The sequence below is a fragment of the Melozone crissalis genome, unplaced genomic scaffold, assembly GCF_028551555.1.
Source record: "Melozone crissalis strain CALT ecotype California unplaced genomic scaffold, PUWL_Pcris_2 ptg000073l_1, whole genome shotgun sequence".
NCBI lineage: Eukaryota > Metazoa > Chordata > Aves > Passeriformes > Passerellidae > Melozone > Melozone crissalis.
Window position 1 is genome coordinate 10,231,019 of NW_026535850.1, and position 17,142 is coordinate 10,248,160.

Genomic DNA, 17,142 nt, shown 5'->3' on the forward strand with positions numbered 1-17,142 from the left:
GCTTTGAGCGCTGCTTCAACTCCATCCCCCGTTGGGGACCCCCACTGGATGGTCCACAGTGACCCTCGCTGGGCAGAGACTTGGTCATCCATGGTCCTGGTGATCCATGTTGGGAAGACACCTGGCTGGTGGTCTCCACATCTTCCTGGCTTCCCTTGGGCACTTGGACACAGCCAGAGAAAAATCCATTGGGATGCAAACTGACATCAGAATTTCATAGGGGACAGGACATTTTTTTTACTTTTGACACCAAAAAGTCTGACCTTTGGCATCCAATCATTGCTTCGGGTGGCATCCAGGAATTCCAAATGGTGTTGGAGGTCTTTTCCAACCTGAATCATTCCATGATTCTAATTCTCTCTGGCCCACCAGCATCTTCCACAGCCAAATGGTGATGGACTGGGGCAAAAAACCAGGATTTTGGAGACAATGGAGTGGAAATCCCTCTTTTAAAACAGGTCATTTCTACCCACCCAAGCACATGGATCCTCGGCCAGCATGGACACATAAATGCTTTTATTTTGGCCTTTATTTTCTCTCATTTTTCTTTGCCCTTCACCCAACATTGGGGTAAATATAAAGACATTTAAATATCACACGGATGGTGACATTGTGGGACATGGGTGGGGACATGTTGGGGATGGGGATGGGGACAAGGACATGGGTGTGAACATGGCTGTGGATGGCGATATTGGGCATGGGGGGGTGTCACAGATAGAGATGGCGACATGGGGCTCTATGGCCATGGATGAGGACATGGGGGACATGGCCATGGATGGCGACACAAGTGGCCTAGGGGACAAGTCCATGGGTTGACATGTCCATGCCATGAGGTGTCCCATGGCCAAGGACAACATATCCCCACCACCACCATGATACTGTCCCTTTCATGCTACCATTTGTTCCCTGCTCTTCCCCTGGCTGTGACACCCGCCTTGTGGGATGTCCCCATGTCCTGGTGACCCGTGTCACTCAGGCCACTCCCGCCAGTGGCTCCAGCAGCAGCCAGAGCCCATCGTTGGCACGCAGGATCAGCTCGGGCTGGCGGCGCGGGGGTGACCTCACGTTGTCCCTCCGCAGCACCAACTGGGACGGTGTCAATGCCACTACCACCTTCATCTCAGCCATGGCAAAGCTCTGCCTGATGCAGTTCCTGCCACCACGTCCCCACTGTCACTGTCATCCCACTGTGAACCCAGCCAGGGACAGGGGTGGCACTTGGGGACACTCCTGTCCCCACTCCAGCACATACCTGGGGCCAGAAGAGAATGGGATGAAGGACGGCGGGGACTGTCCCTTACTGTTCTCCGGACAGCCTCAGAGGATTGAACACCTGGGGTGACACCGACACAGTCACACTGAGGGGACACAGCTGTCACCACTGTGGTGGCAGAGACACATGGAGGCCTTGAGAAAAGTTAATAACAAGTCAATAACAGGATGAGAAAAACAAGTATTAGTCTCAACAAGAAAACCACAGGTATTGGCAACAAAGAGGGGTTGGTGTGTAATCTACAACCAATGATGAGCTCGGGTTTTGTAATATGTATAAGCTTAATTAACACCACTATAAAAGAGTGTAAGCTAGATCAATAAATTGGAGTTCGATGCTGATCAATTAGGATGTGGTCGACTCCCTACGCTTCCTCAAATGGTGACACCCGATTGTGATACAGCAACGCACCACGGAGGAGTGAAGACACGCTCAGGTCCTGAGAAGCAGCCGGGACGGCAGAAAATGCGGAGAACGGAAAAAAAAAGCGGATAAAAAAGAAGCTGAGACGCCTTGTGCCTCGGGTGTCGTACAGGCGAGCCCGACTGATACGTGCTGCACGGACCTTGAAGAGGCTGCAACAGCGCTGACGATTTTAGGTATGAAAAGGCAAGCAGCATATGATTTATTTACTGCCTTTTTACAAAAAAGGCAGGTTAAGGGGATAGATTTGCAAAAGGATTTACCAGGGCTTTTGGCTTATGGCTACGATAGGGGAATTTTTATTAAGCCCCATACAGTTCACGAGTTAACGGAGTGGCGTAAATTCCGTGATTTATTATGGGAGGCTACTTTAGAGGGCGATAAAACTGCCAAGAAGTTAGGTAAATTATGGTGGGTCGTTCGCAATGAATTACTGCAGTTTCAGGCTGAGAAAGAGGCTGCCCAGCAGGCTAGCGCTGCTCATGGGTGTAATAAAGATTACGACCAGGACAGGGGATACGATCAGGATAGGGGATTACCAGTAGCCCCTGCAATGAGGACGGTCTTATTACCTGCTTCGCTGCCCTCTTCTGCTTTAAGCCAGGCTACACAGAGCGCTTCTGAGGCTTCCACACTCCCTGAACAACACGAACTATGGCCAAGATCACCCGATAATCTCCCAAAAATCAATGAGCTGATCCCTGGGGCGGAAAATGACCTAGCAGGGTCTATTGCAAGGGAGCGGAGATTGGCCTGGGCTGCGCTTGCCAGAGACGCTATTAAAAAGGGGGATGGGGAGCTTATCAGCGCTGCTACCCAGCTGGCTTGTCCTGTTGTATTCAATCCGCAAGAGGGAGGGGGCATGCAGGCTACTATTACAGCTCTTGAGTGGAAATTGCTGTCTCAGCTGAGGTCTACTGTTAGTCAGTTTGGAGTGAAAAGTGAGCCAGCCAAACAGATGTTAGATTATATTTTTGATGCCAGTCTTCTTCTTTTGGTGAATGATTGTCATGAGATAGATAAATTGATCTTTACTCAGCCTCAGCAATTGTTATTCAATGCTCATTGGCAAGGGCTTGTAAATGAATGCATAGCACAGTTAGGGCTAGGCTTACAAGAACAGGCAAAGACCTCTCAAAATCAGGTGTTAGCTGCTCTTGGACCTCTTCAAACGTCAGCAGCACTGCCTTCAACGCCTAGTTGGTGCCAGAACCGCAGTGACCACGCACCAACAGAAGTCGTCACTGCAGCATCAGCACCCTCTCCTGTCTCCAACCCGACACCACAGGGAGCCTCGGCTTGGAACCGGCAGCCGCCGTAGAAGTTATGCTGATGACCCTGCACCCACGGAAGATCCCGACAGGGATTCACGGACCTATTGTTATACAGGGTCACGCGGTGGGTACTTTGCTTTTCGGAAGATCATCTGCATTGGGATTATTTGTTTTGCCTGGCGTCATTGATGTGGACTATATGTTATGGTGCATACTCTTTTCCCACCACTCCAAATTAACAAAGGACTGAGAATTGCTCAGCTGGTGCCACTTGAGCCAAATGACTAAGGGATTACAGACTATGAAAGGACAAGAGAGGGGGGAAAATGGTTTTGAATCCACCGGAGGACTTACCTTACTGGCTTTGAACCTTTCTGAGAGACCCAAGAAAAGGATGGAAGTGGAATTTCAAGGACAGAAAGGATCATTTTCAGGCTTGTTGGACACTGGAGTCGATTCCAGCATTATTAGCCCTAGCCGTTCGCCTCCTCTCTGGGTTCGCATGAATGAAAAACAGCTAACAGCTTTCCTTTTCAGTGGTCCAATTACCACCTACCGTGCAATGCCTGATAAGGAAGACATTATGGCTCAGTTGGGGGTGGTTTTAACCCTTTGGGGTAAAAGCCATTGCTTGGACCATGGCTGAGGAACCTTGTGACATATGCTGTAGAGATATTAGATGTGCTTTTAATGCTTCTGCTTATTTTACCTTTTATTTTTAATTATATTCAAAATATGGTCAGTAGAATGATAGAAAAAACCTGGCAGACTAACCTCCTTGTGCAAAAAAGAAAAACGGGGAATTTGTTGGAGAATTTTGCTCAGACGTGGCTTGAAGGAAAAAAGGCCATGAACATATACAGCTGGTTAAAAAATAAAAGGCAGCTGTACGCAGCAAGTTCTCAGGCTTTTCCCTTAACAACAGTAAACACCATGTCCTTGAGGAAGTGATGAGAAAAAACATGGTGGAAAACATGGAGGCCTTGAGAACAGTTAATAACAAGTCAATAACAGGATGAGAAAAACAAGTATTAGTCTCAACAAGAAAACCACAGGTATTGGCAACAAAGAGGGGTTGGTGTGTAATCTGCAACCAATGATGAGCTCGGGTTTTGTAATATGTATAAGCTTAATTAACACCACTATAAAAGAGTGTAAGCTAGATCAATAAATCGGAGTTCGATGCCAATCAGTTAGGATGTGGTCGACTCCCTTTGCTTCCTCAAGGGACACCTCATAGGGTGGCCCTACCTCAGGCTCGGGCCAGAGGTCTGGGCTGTGGTGGGTCCCGTAGATGCTCATCAGGCAGATGACCCCTGGTGGGATGGGAATGGCCACTTTAGGGACAGCAGATGAGGGTGGCTGGTGACACTGGGGACACCCTGTCATACCCTTGGGGATGACATGGCCATCACGCTGGGGGATGTCCTCGGTGCAGTGCCAGGACACAGCAGTGACAGGATTGGCGTTTTTTACATCCTGTGACCTCCCTGTCCGTGGGATGTTGTGTCAGACACTGCGTGAAAAACGCCAATCACTTGTTTTTCAAAATTTTAGAAGTTTAATAGTAATAAAATGGTTATAAAAATAGCAATATTACTAGAGTAATAAAAATTTGGACAATTAGGATTTAAGACAATATGAGACAATAAAAACAAAGAGTTACAGACGGTCCGGGTACCTTTTTCTGGTACCCATTCAGCACCACAGCCAGATGTGCTTCCACAAACAAAGGCATTGCACAGTTTTTTCCACCAAGATGCTTGAGCTTTACAACAGCAATTTCAGCTGTCAAACACAGAGGTTTGTAATATTGTTAGCATCTGTGCTGTCAAGGTCACGCTGCACCATTGCAGATAAGAGTGAACCCTCATGGACTGTGTGCTTTGCAAATCTGGCAAATTGATGTCACACACATCCCTGATTTTGGCCGTTTAAAACACACCTGTGTCTCAATTGGCACCTTTTCCTCAGCAATATGGGCTACAGTACACACAGGGGAAAGGGGACTGGGTGCCATGGTACACTGGCAATCAGCTTTTGCAGCCTTGGGCAGTCCTCAAACCATCAAAACTGATAAAGGGCCTGCTACACTTCCCAGGAAACCAGGCAATTTCTACAGCTCTGGGGTGTATCACACCAAACCAGCATCCCTCATTTACCAGCTGGACAAGCAATAGTGGAAAGAGCACATGGTGCCTGAAAAGGTATAGTTAATAAACAAAAGGGAGGTATGTGGTGAGACCCCACAGAGTAGAATAGCTAAAGCTCTATACACATTAAATCACTTAACAGTCTTAGGAAAATCCCAGAACCCAGTTATGCTAAATCACTTCTTATCAATGCAATCGTGTGATGTTCAGCTGCCCAAATCCAAGGGAATGGCACGAGACCTCCTTACCAATACATGGGGGGGTCCCTGGGATCTCATTACCTGGGCTTGGGGACATTCATGTGTTCCAACAGACAGTGGGACACATTGGGTACCTGCCAGAAGCATCCAGCCTGCACTGCATCCTGACAGCACCTCCTGATAAACCCTCAGCAGACACAGAGCCGTGTGATCAGTGATTGGTGACAACCTCATGGAAATCTGGGACTGCAGTTCACATAAAGATTCATCTGTTTACAAATTATTCCCCTGTTTACAAACTGTTTTCCTTGTCTACAGATTGTTTCCTAGTTTTTGTGTTTGCTTTTCTTTCTTTAATAAGGGTTGAATGATTCTTGTTCTTACAGACTGTTTTATTTTCTTCAAGGCTTAAATGGTTTGTTTTTTTTACAAATAAGTTGCAATCTGTAACCTATAAGCCTAATGCCTGGGGCATATTTACCTGAGCTCTCCCCTAGCAGTTCCTGGACATAAATGCTGCAGCTATAATGCAAATCAAAATTTATAGAAAAGAAAGGGTGAGATGTTGGTGTCACCTTGCCAGCCCCTGGGCTCAGTGACAAGAGCTTTGGCCAATTTGATCTCTCATAAGCCTGCAGGCATCTCAGTGGCTCAGGACCCAAAGGGGTGCGGAGTTCAAACCAGTGACAGCATCCAGACCAGGCCTTTCAAATGCTCTATATAAAGGAGGGAGTGGAAAACAAAACCCTCTCTTGCCATACAAACATCAGGGTGAGTGGTGTCTGTCTCCTGTGCCCCTCACCCTCCACATGTCACCTAACACAGAGGCAGATCCAGCTCTGGATCACCTCCATGCAGGTGAATCCTGGTGTGTGATCCATGCTGGAATCTCATGGATCCTCTCATTCTGCAGAAACAGGCAGAGAAACCAATTGCGTGACCACAGGTACAGAGGGGAATCTGTGCGGGATTCCAGAAGGGATATAGGGCAGGATTCCAGACCAGGGCATGATTCCAGATCAGGATCAGGTAGAATTCTAAAGTGTATCTGGGCTGGATTCCAGAGCAGGATCAGGTGGGATGGATGGGGCAGCATTGGAGTGGGATTCCAGAACAGGATTGAGAGGATTCCAAAACAGATCAGGTGGTGTTGGTGGAGCAGGATTGGGGTACAAGGGATGCAGTAGGATCTGGTGGGATCCTTGCTCTCTGTGGGCTCTTCAGCCAGATCCAACCCATGGCGACAGAGACAGGGTGACACCAACTCTTACTCTCATCACCAGCTGAATGATCCATGGTGCAGGTCCAACCCCTTCCCTCTCCCTGCAGAAAGCCACAAATTGCTGGCAGAGCTCATCCTGCTGTTCCCACTCATCACACAGCAGCCCTTCCCAACAGACTGACTTCATGTTTTCCCATGTTTTAAACACAAGAATTACAGTTGCTCAAAATGTTTTATTTCTCATGTATAAATACCCTGGTTTGGGCAATAAATCTCAGTCCCATCCTCCAGTGCCCAGCACTTCCTCTCAGGGAATGAGGAATAGAAAAGGGGACATTGGGAACTGGGATAAAGACACTGGGGATGGGGACACTGGGAAAGGACTGGGGACACCAGGAGCTTGGAGTGAGCACAGCAGGAGTGAGATGAGGACGTGACACCCATGCCCAGATCCATTCCTTGGGATTGATTTCCCACCCTGTGCCCCATGTCCAGGAGCAGACATGGGGACCAGGGATCATGGGGACATGGTGGATACAGGGGATACACACACATCCAGGGAATGGGCAGACCTGGGGGACACAGTGGGGACATGGGGGACACAGGGAGTTGGGATCCTGAGGATGTGGGGAGAAGGGATTCACAGGACACTGTGACTGCGGACACCAGGAGCTGGCTGGTGACACAAACACCGGGAATGGGGACACTGGGGCTGATTCCCTTTTATTCCCTGCCAGATGCAGCCCCCTTCTCGCTGCCCATCCCGGGGCCCTTGGGCTGCCCGGTGCTGCCTCCTCCAAGGAGCAGGCGGCTGTAGGCGCCGCGGCGTTCCCGCAGCTCCGCTGGTGTTCCCGTCTCCATCACGGCCCCGCGCTCCAGCAGCACCAGGCGATTGGCCCCGTCCAGCACCCGCAGCTGGTGGGACACGACCAGCACGGTCTTGGCCAGCCCAGTGCGCACCCAGCACTGTGCCTGCAGCCAGAGAATGCTCTCATCCCAACCCGTCCAGCTCAGAGAACACTCATCCCAACCCATCCAGCTCATCCCAACCCATCCAGCTCAGAGAATGCTCATCCCAACCCATCCAGCTCAGAGAACGCTCATCCCAACCCATCCAGCTCATCCCAACCCATCCAGCTCATCCCAACCCATCCAGCTCAGAGAACTCCCATCCCAACCCATCCAGCTCAGAGAACCCTCATCTCAACCCATCCAGCTCAGAGAACACTCATCCCAACCCATCCAGCTCATCCCAACCCATCCAGCTCAGAGAACTCCCATCCCAACCCATCCAGCTCAGAGAACCCTCATCTCAACCCATCCAGCTAGGAGAACACTCATCCCAACCCATCCAGCTCAGAGAACGCTCATCCCAACCCATCCAGCTCAGAGAACACTCATCCCAAACCATCCAATCAGAGAACCCTCATGCCAGCCCATCCAACTCAGTCCTACCCTGTCCCACCTGATCCCACCCAGTCCTGACCAACCAATCCCACCCCACTCTCAGTCCCACCCTAATCCTATCATCCTGTTCTTACCATCCCATCTCCTTGTTCTCCATCCCATCCCCATGCCCACTATGCCATCCTGCCCACACTATCCCCATTCCCACCGTCCCATCCCATACTACTCCTACCACTCCAACCCTTCCCATTGCACTCCATCTCTGTCCTCATCCCAGCATTCCCATCCCCTTGATTCCCACCCCATCCCACCCCACCCTATCGTATCTCCTTGTCTTCATCCTTTGATTCTACTTTCCTGCCATCCTACCCCCCTGGTCTCTATCCCATCCTACTATCCTGTCCTATTTCTCCACTTCGTTGACCCACACCAGCCCATCCAATCCCTGTCTTCATCACATCATTCCCACTCCATGCCAATCATTATCCCTTATTGCCACCACCTCATCCCACCATCCCATTCCAGCCATCCCATCATACCGCATTTTCACCAACTGCACCCCTATCCACACCAACACCCTCCATCCCACCCCACTCACCGCTCCATCATCTCCATCATCCAGCGCCTCGTCGAGGATGAGCACGGCCGGACACTGGAGCAGAGCCCAGGCCAGGGCCACACGGCGCCGCTCCCCCGCCGCCAGCCGCCCCCCGTGCTCCCCCACCTCTGTGGGAGCGACCACAGGGGATCAGTGGGGTGCAGCCCTGGAGTTCTCCCCTCTGCTCCCACCCCCCACACTCCCCCACCTCTGCGGGGGGACCCTGGGATCAGTGGGATCCCAGCACGAGAGGTTCCCCCCCTTTCCCCTACCCCCCACACTCCCTCACCACTGTGTGAGCAATCCCATGGGATCAGTGGGATCTGACCTGCGTGAGCAATCCCATGGGATCAGTGGGATGTGACCTCAGGGATCCCCCGCACACCCCACCATGTGCCACCCACTCCGCTCTCCCATCACTGCCAGAGGATCCTGGGATCAGGGGGATGTGCCCCAGGGGTGCCCCATCCATCCCCCTGGCTATCACCAGTGTCCCAGCCCCTGGATGAACTCCATGGCTCCAGCAGCAGTGGCGGCCTCCCGCAGCTCTGACTCTTTGCAGTGCTCCAGCCCCAGCAGGATGTTCTCACGGATCGTTCCAGAAAACAGGACGGGATCCTGCTCCACCAGCACCACCTGCCCCAGCCCCAAGCCCTATGACGCTGTCTTGGCTCCTGGTGTCCCCACTCCTGTTCCATGACCCCATCCCACCTTGGTGTCCCCATAGTGTCCATCCCTGATCCCATTCTCCCCATCTGTGTCCCCAGTGTCCCCACCCCTGACTTCCCACTTTTCCCATCCCGATTCCTGTCATCCCCATCCCATTTCCCAATGTTCCTATCCCATTTCTTGTTGTCCCCACCCTATTCCTGATGTCCCCATCCTCTTCCCAGTATCCCCATTTCTGCTCCCATGCTCCTGTGGTCCCAGTTCCATCTCATTGTTTGTTGCAGACATCTTTTATGGAAAATCCTTTCCTTAGGATTTTTCCTCCTGAGAAGCTGACAGGCCTCAGGAACAAAATGTAAACATTGATTATCTGCTACTGTGGAATGCAACAGGTGCATCTGTGATGGGCCCATGTTGGATGTTTGTAATTAATGGCAAATCACAACCCAGCTGGTGCAGACAGAGAGCCAAGCCACAAGCCTTTGTTATCATTCTTTCCTATTCTATTCTTAGCTAGCCTTCTGATGAAATCCTTTCTTCTGTTCCTTTAGTATACTTTTAATGTAATATATATATCATAAAATAATAAATCAAGCCTTCTGAAGCATGGAGTCAAATCCTTGTCTCTTCCCTCATCCAAAAACCCCTGTGAACACCATCACAATTGTCCCCTGACCCCTGTCCCCATTTTCCCCATTCCATGCCCAGTGTTCCCAGTGTCTCTGCTGTCCCACCTTGCGGTTCAGGTACTGGTGTTCATACTCTGGCAGCGGGATCCCATCCAGCAGCACCGTCCCGCTGCCAGGATCCTGCAGCCGCTCCAGCAGCGCCACGGCCGTGCTCTTCCCGCTGCCATTGGGCCCCGTCAGCACCGTCACCTCCCCAGAGCGCACCTCGAAGCTCACGTCCTGTGGGATGGGGACAGGTGTGAGAGTCTGTCTGAAATATTCCTCATCTGCCTCACCATCATCATTGGGGGACCACTGAAGAGTCCCCACTGTCTAAAATCTCTGGTTCTGAAGGAGAAAGTCACATGCCAACAAGGCCCCGAGACCTGAGAGCATTGTTAAGCTGTTGTCCACAGGTGTATTTACTATATGCTACACTGAGCCCAATGAGAAGAAGAAGGGGGCACCTTGCCTTTTTGCAACAGTAGCCTTGGAAGCTGTCCCCTCTTTGCCTGGCTGGACTTCTCCTGAGTTTTGGGTGGTCCCCCACAAAAGACCCCTCACTCGTCTTACAACTGCCGTGACAGACGGACTGAGATGTAAGAAGCCTCTCCATCAAAGACCAAGACATGAAACCCCCATGTGAAAAGGCCCCCCACACTCTTTCCAAGGACTGGGACTGAGACCCCCAACCTGGGAGAGATGTGTAGGGGAGGCAAGCTAACCAAAGCAAGATGGATGTTGCAGGTGTGAGCAGTGGACCACGAAAACAATGGCTCACGCCCACTGCTGAACATGGACTGTGTGTACCCCTTTTCCAAACATTATTCTTTCCTCCCTGAAGATACAATAAACTACCTTTGACTCGGTTGCAAAATCCATTCCCCTTCCCCCATCAAAAAAGAGTATAATTGGGGTCCAGATGGACTGCAACCCTGAGATCTCCCCGACGTAACAGGCGGATCCTCGACTGGACTGGACCAAAGGATTTTGTCTCTGCATTTGGTAGCTATATCCCCCTCCTTCTCTCTCTCTCTTTTCTAGCTCTATCTTTTTCTCTCCCTTAATCCCTCTATTGCATTTTGTTGTGGTCATTCAATAAAGCTGCATTTGTTTTATTACTGCAAACCTCCTGTGCCGTATTGGTTTTTTTGCACCCTGAGATCAATCCATGAACTATCAAGAAACCCGTTCGTAAGGATGGATTGTGACAGCAGGTGATGCCAAAATTCCCACCCCTGGGAAACCCCACCTCCCGCCAGACCCACCTTCAGCACAGGGTGCTCTGGATTTCCAGGATATGTGAAGGAGACCTTCTGAAAAGTGACATGGCCCTGAAGCTCGGGGGGCTCCCGCGTCCCCCCGACATTCCCTGCGGGTTTCCAATCCAGGTATTCCCAGATCCTCTGTCCAGCAGCTGCGTTGGTCAGGAATTCATTGAAGCCGTAGAGCAGCACCTGGGGAGAAGGAAGGGGGTGGCACTGGGATGGACAGAAGCACAGTTGGATGGACAAACACGTGCATTCCATGGGATCACCTGGATATGGCTACCAACTCTGTCCTGGTACAGCAGGAAGGTGACGAGGACCCCAGGAGTGATGGATCCGTCACGGAGCTGCTGGTGGCTCCTGAAGAGCACCATGACCCGGATGGCCAGTTTGATCACCTGTAGGTGGGACAGGGATATTGCTGCCCACAATCCACTCCTGGCGTCCCCATTCCATCTGCCCCCAACCCACTCTTGGTGTCCCCATTCTGCCTGTCCCCATCCCACTCCTTTGTGTCTTTATCTCTGTTCCTGGTGGCCTCATCTCTGTTCCTGGTGTCCTCATTCCAGTTCTGGTGTCTCCATCTCACTCTTGATGTCCCTATTCCTGATCCTGATGTGTCACAGACATATTTTCTGAAAAATCTTTTCACCAGGATTTTTCTCCAGAGAAGCTGAGAGGCCTCAGAAACTAAATGTAAACAATAATGATCTGCTGCTGTGGAATGAAGCAGGTGCATCTTTGATTGGTCTCATGTGGTTGTTTTTATTTGATGATCAATCACAGGTCCAGCTGTGTCAGACTCTCTGGTGAGTCACAAGATTTTATTATTCATTCCTTTCTAGCTTTCTAATGTCTCCTTTCTCTTTCTTTAGTATATAATTTTCTTTTAATATAATATATATCATAAAATAATAAATCAGCTTTCTGAAACATGAAGTCAAGAATTTTGTCTCTTTTCTCATCCTGGGCACCTGCAAACACCACCACACTGATGTTCCCAACCTTTATCCCAGTGTCCCCATCCTGTTTCTAATGTCACCATTCCCATTCCTGCCATGCCTGTTCCTGAAGTCAATGTCCCTGTTCTGTTGTCCCCATTCCTGGTGTCCCCATTGTACTCTGAGTGGCCCCATCTCAGCCGCTGGTTTCCCATTCCCGGTCCCAGTGTTCTCATTCCCAGTGTCCTTATCCCTGACCCTGGCATCCCCCATTCTCTGCTGTTCCCATTCCCAGTTCCCCCTGACCCTGTAGACAAGGACGAAGATTGCCAGCTCCAGCTCTATCTGCTCCTTCAGCCTCAGCTCCTTGGCCAGGTTACATCTGTGCTGCTCCTCCTCCTCCTCCTCTGCTGAAAAGGTTCGGATGGTCTCGATGGCGGCAACAGATTCCTGCACCCCTGCGGCTGTGTGGGCGGATGCTTCCAGCATGGATCGCTGAAGGGCCTGTGGCAGCAACAGGGGATCTCCAACTTTCCCAGGTCACCTTCCTGGCCCACCATCCACATCCCATCCCACCACACCCACTGCATCCCCACTATTGCATTCCTGCCATCCCACGCCCTTCTCTCTCACCCTCACCATTCCCATCCATTCTCCTAATCCCACTATCCCCATCCCCACTGTCTCATCCCATACCCACCACCTTATCTCATCCTTCTCTTCTCATCCACACCAGTCCCATCTCGACCATTTTGTTCTATCCTCATGTCAGCACTCCCACCGTCTCACTCCCCTGGTCTTTATCCCCTTTCATCCCACCATTTATCGTCCTCCTTTCCATTCTCCATCCCATCCCCATTATCCCATTCCCCTCGTCATCATCCCCTTTCATCCCACCATTTCCACCTCCATCGTCCTCCTTTCCATTCTCCATCCCATCCCATCCCATCCCCACCATCCCATTCCCCTAGCCTCCATCCCAGCTCCACCATTCCCACCTTTCTTCAGTCCCCTCCCACTCTTTCCCTCCTACTCCTGACCTGTTTGCGGGTGCTCTGGATGCGGCGGGTGGCGATTCCAAGGGGCACCTCCAGCAGTGCCAGCAGTGCCAGCCCCGGTGCCAGCCCCACCATGAACCCCCCCACCACCAGGGCCATCACCAGGCTCCGCAGCAGCTGGTTGGCTCCACTCGGTGCTGCCCTGAACACCCATGGCACTTCCATGGAAAACTGAGCCAGGAGCTCAGCTGCAGGGTGGGAAAAGAGGTTGGGATCGTGGTGGGTGAGGCCATGATCCCATCATGGATGATCCCATTTGGGATGGGAATGATGTAATGGGGAGCAGTGGGATGGGATGATGGGAATGGCTGTGGAGATGGTCAGGGTGGAATGGGGCGGGACAGGGGAAATGGGATGGTGGGAAAGGAAATGGTGGGATGGGGTGATGGGATGGTGTGAGGCAGCTGGGGATACGCAACAGGGTGGAGGCACGGGAGTGAGAATAATGGGGACAGAACAGTGGCTAGAATGGGAAAGTGGGATGGGGACAGGATGGAACACTGGAGTAGAATGAAGCCAGGAAGATGGCATAGGATGGAATTGGATGGGATGGTGGGAATGGGAATGATGGGGATGGAGTCGTGGGATGGGATAACAGACAGATGGGATGGGATGGGATGGGATGGGATGGGATGGGATGGGATCAATGGGATGGGATCAATGGGATGGGATGGTGGGAATGGGATGGGATGGGATGGGATGGGATGGGATCAATGGGATGGGATCAATGGGATGGGATGGGATGGGATCAATGGGATGGGATGGTGGGAATGGGATGGGATGGAATCGATGGGATGGGATGGTGGGAATGGGATGGGATGGGATGGGATGGGATGGGATGGGATGGGGAGGGATGGGATGGGATGGAATCAATGGGATGGGATGGTGGGAATGGGATGGGATGGAATCAATGGGATGGGATGGGATCAATGGAATGGGATCAATGGAATGGGATCAATGGGATGGGATTAATGGGATGGGATGGGATGGGATGGGATGGGATGGGATGGGATGAGATGGGATGGGATGGGATCAATGGGATGGTGGGGATGGGACTGGGTTGACAGACTAGCTGGGATGGGATGGAACAGGTGGGATGGGTCAGGTGGGATTGGGCTGGGCCGTACCCCGTTACCTGCTAGTGTTTCCTGGAAGAAGTCCAGGTCTTGGTGCACCAGGTGGGAAAAAAGCCGCAGGCTCAGGCTCTGACGGAGACTCGCCATCAACAGCATGAAGAGAGACCCCCAGCAGCCAGAAAACAGCACACTGTGGGGACACAGGAACACGGTGACATCGGGGACGCTGGGGACACGGGGACAGGCCCTGGGAATGCTCCAACCCACCTTGTGGCTCCAGCAGCCGCCACCATCCCGACAGCTCCAGCGGTGACTCCATCCCCACTTCCGACGGCATCCAGCACCTTCCCGGTGGTGTACGGCCCCGCCATCTCCCCTGGGTGTCACCGAGGCTGCGTCACCACGGGTGAGACCACTGACACAGGGGGACCCTGATTTGTGGGGGGCAGGATCCGGTCTGGGGAGCGGGGATCTAATTTTGGAAAGGCGGGACACAATTTGGGCAGGAGACAATTTAGAGAAGTCAGGACCCAATTTGGGGGGTTTCGTGAAAAATTTAGGGATTTTACACCCAATTTAAAGTGTCAGTACCAATTCTGGGGGGGTTCAGCACACAATTTTATGGATCAGAACCTAAACATAGGAGATCAGGACCTTAAGATCCCAGGTCTTAGAGGTCAACATCCATAATTGGGCATCAGACCATTAGTTTGATGGTCAGCACCCAATTTTGGGGGACCAACAGTCAAGTTTGCAGGGTCAGAACCCATTTTGGAAAGTGAGCACCCCATTTTTTCAGGGTCAGCACCCAACTGAAGGGGTCAACTCACAATTTAGGAGGGTCATCACTCTATTTTAGGGTGGTCATCGCCTATTTAGGAGCTCAACACTCAATTTTAAGGCGCCAGCATCCAATTTGGTGGGGTATCCCAGATTGGGGGGTTCCCAATTTGGGGCTGCAGAGCCCAAATTGGGGGTGTCAACGCCTGTCACCACATGTCAACGTCCTAAGGTGACGTTAGGATGTTTGTATCCCCATCTGTGTGTTCTGTTTATGCTGGATATCATGTTCTGTGCCTTCAAGACTGGCTCTGAAGAGTGAAAGTTTTGCTTTGGTTTTGTTATCAGCCGCTCCCCCACGGCTGGCGGGACACAGACACCGGGCAGTACATGGTGCTGCTTTTGCTTTTTGCTTGGCTTTTTGCTTTTCTCTTGCTTCTGCTTTGCTCCTGCTTCGCTCTTGCTTTTGTTTCCGCTCATTATTTAGTTTAGCTAAGCAGTCTGAATTTTTCCCTCGACTGTTTCTCCTTTCCCTTTTTTCGACCTACTTGAGCCTGCTCCAGACCAGGACCTGGGAACACCGAGAGTTTGCACTTTGTGGCTGCAGCAGCTGCCCCAGGACCAGAGGGACTGAGAACAGAGTGACCACCCCCAAGAGAGACTTTGTGAATTTGTCATCTTTTTCAGAGTGGTGAAAGAGTGTTGTCATCTGGTATTGTTCATTTTGTGTGCTTTGTCTGTTAAATAAACAGGTTCTTTCCACTTCTCTCTGAGGAATCTTTCCTGAACTGGTTTGGGGACGGGCTGTGTGGGTTTGCTTTCTGGAGGGGCCCCTTTTGGAGGTTTTCTCCCAAATTTGCCCTAAACCAAGACAGTCACCCACCAACGACAGCCAGCACAAGGCAGAGGACAGCAGCTCCAAGGACGTTCCTCTGCTCCCAGGTCAGTGCCAGAGCGCGCCGGACGCTGCCAGGAGCCTTGGGGACGCCTCCGGGGGTCTCGGGGACGCTGTCGGGAGCCTTGGGGACGCCTCCGGGGGTCTCGGGGATGCTGCCAGGGGCCTTGGGGACGCCTCCGGGGGTCTCGGGGATGCTGCCGGGGGCCGGGGGCGCGGGCCAGGCCAGCACGGCCAGGGCGGCAGCGGCGTGGGTGACCCCGAGCCAGGCGGGCGCCGCGGCCACCAACAGCCCCGGGCTGGCCCCGGGCGGCCCCAGGAGGCTCTGGAAGGTTCCGAACACCGGGGGGGTGGCGGCGGCCGTGACGGCGGCCGCGGTGGCTCCGGAAGGACGGCGAGGGGCTGGCAGCCGGGTGGCCATGGCCAGGATGGGCAAGCGCAGGGCAGCCTCGAGCCACACGCCCAGCACGCCCAGCGGCGCCAGCAGCGGCACCAGCGGCACCAGTAACACCAGTGCCAGGGCGTCGGCCACCAGCAGCACGCCGGGCAGGAGAGTGGCAGGTGGCAGCGCCATGGTGGGACCGGTATGGACAGTGCTCTCTGTGGGGCTCACGAGGAATGAGCAACAGCCTGTGGAGACACCAGTTAAAACCAGTTAGGACTGGGGCGCTCTCCTGTGCACACCAGTGCTCTCAGTCTAGACTACAGTGCTCCCAGTCTGGCCCCCTGAGCTCAGCAGTCCACACCAGCGCTCCCAGTTCAGCCTGGGGCACTTCCCAGTCCAGCTTGGGGCACTCACCAGTCCACACCAGTGCTCCCAGTCCAGCCCTCTCATCTACCCAGGCCACACCAGTGTTCCCAGTCCAGCCTGGGGCGCTCTTGAGTCCAGCCTGGGGCGCTCCCCTGTCCACACCAGTTCTCCCAGTCCAGACTATGGTGCTACCAGTCTGGCCCCCTGAGCTCAGCAGTCCACACCAGTGCTCCCAGTTCAGACCCCTGAGCTCAGCAGTCCACACCAGTGCTCCAAATTCAGCCTGGGGCACTCTCCAGTCCACACCAGTGGTCCCAGTCCAGCTCGGGGCACTTGCCAGTCCACACCAGTGCTCCCAGTTCAGCCTGGAGCACTCTTCAGTCCAGACAAGGCACTCACCAGCCCACATCAGTGCTCCCAGCTCAGCCTGGGGCACTTCCTAGTCCAGCCTGGGGCATTCTCTAGTCCATATCAATGTTTCCAGTC

At 52.5% G+C, this 17,142-nt stretch overlaps 1 pseudogene; it reads right to left on the bottom strand.

Annotated features, from left to right (window-relative positions):
• Positions 1-7,268: 7,268 nt before the first annotated feature.
• LOC128946058 (antigen peptide transporter 2-like) lies at positions 7,269-16,479 on the bottom strand (annotated as a pseudogene).
• Positions 16,480-17,142: the final 663 nt, after the last annotated feature.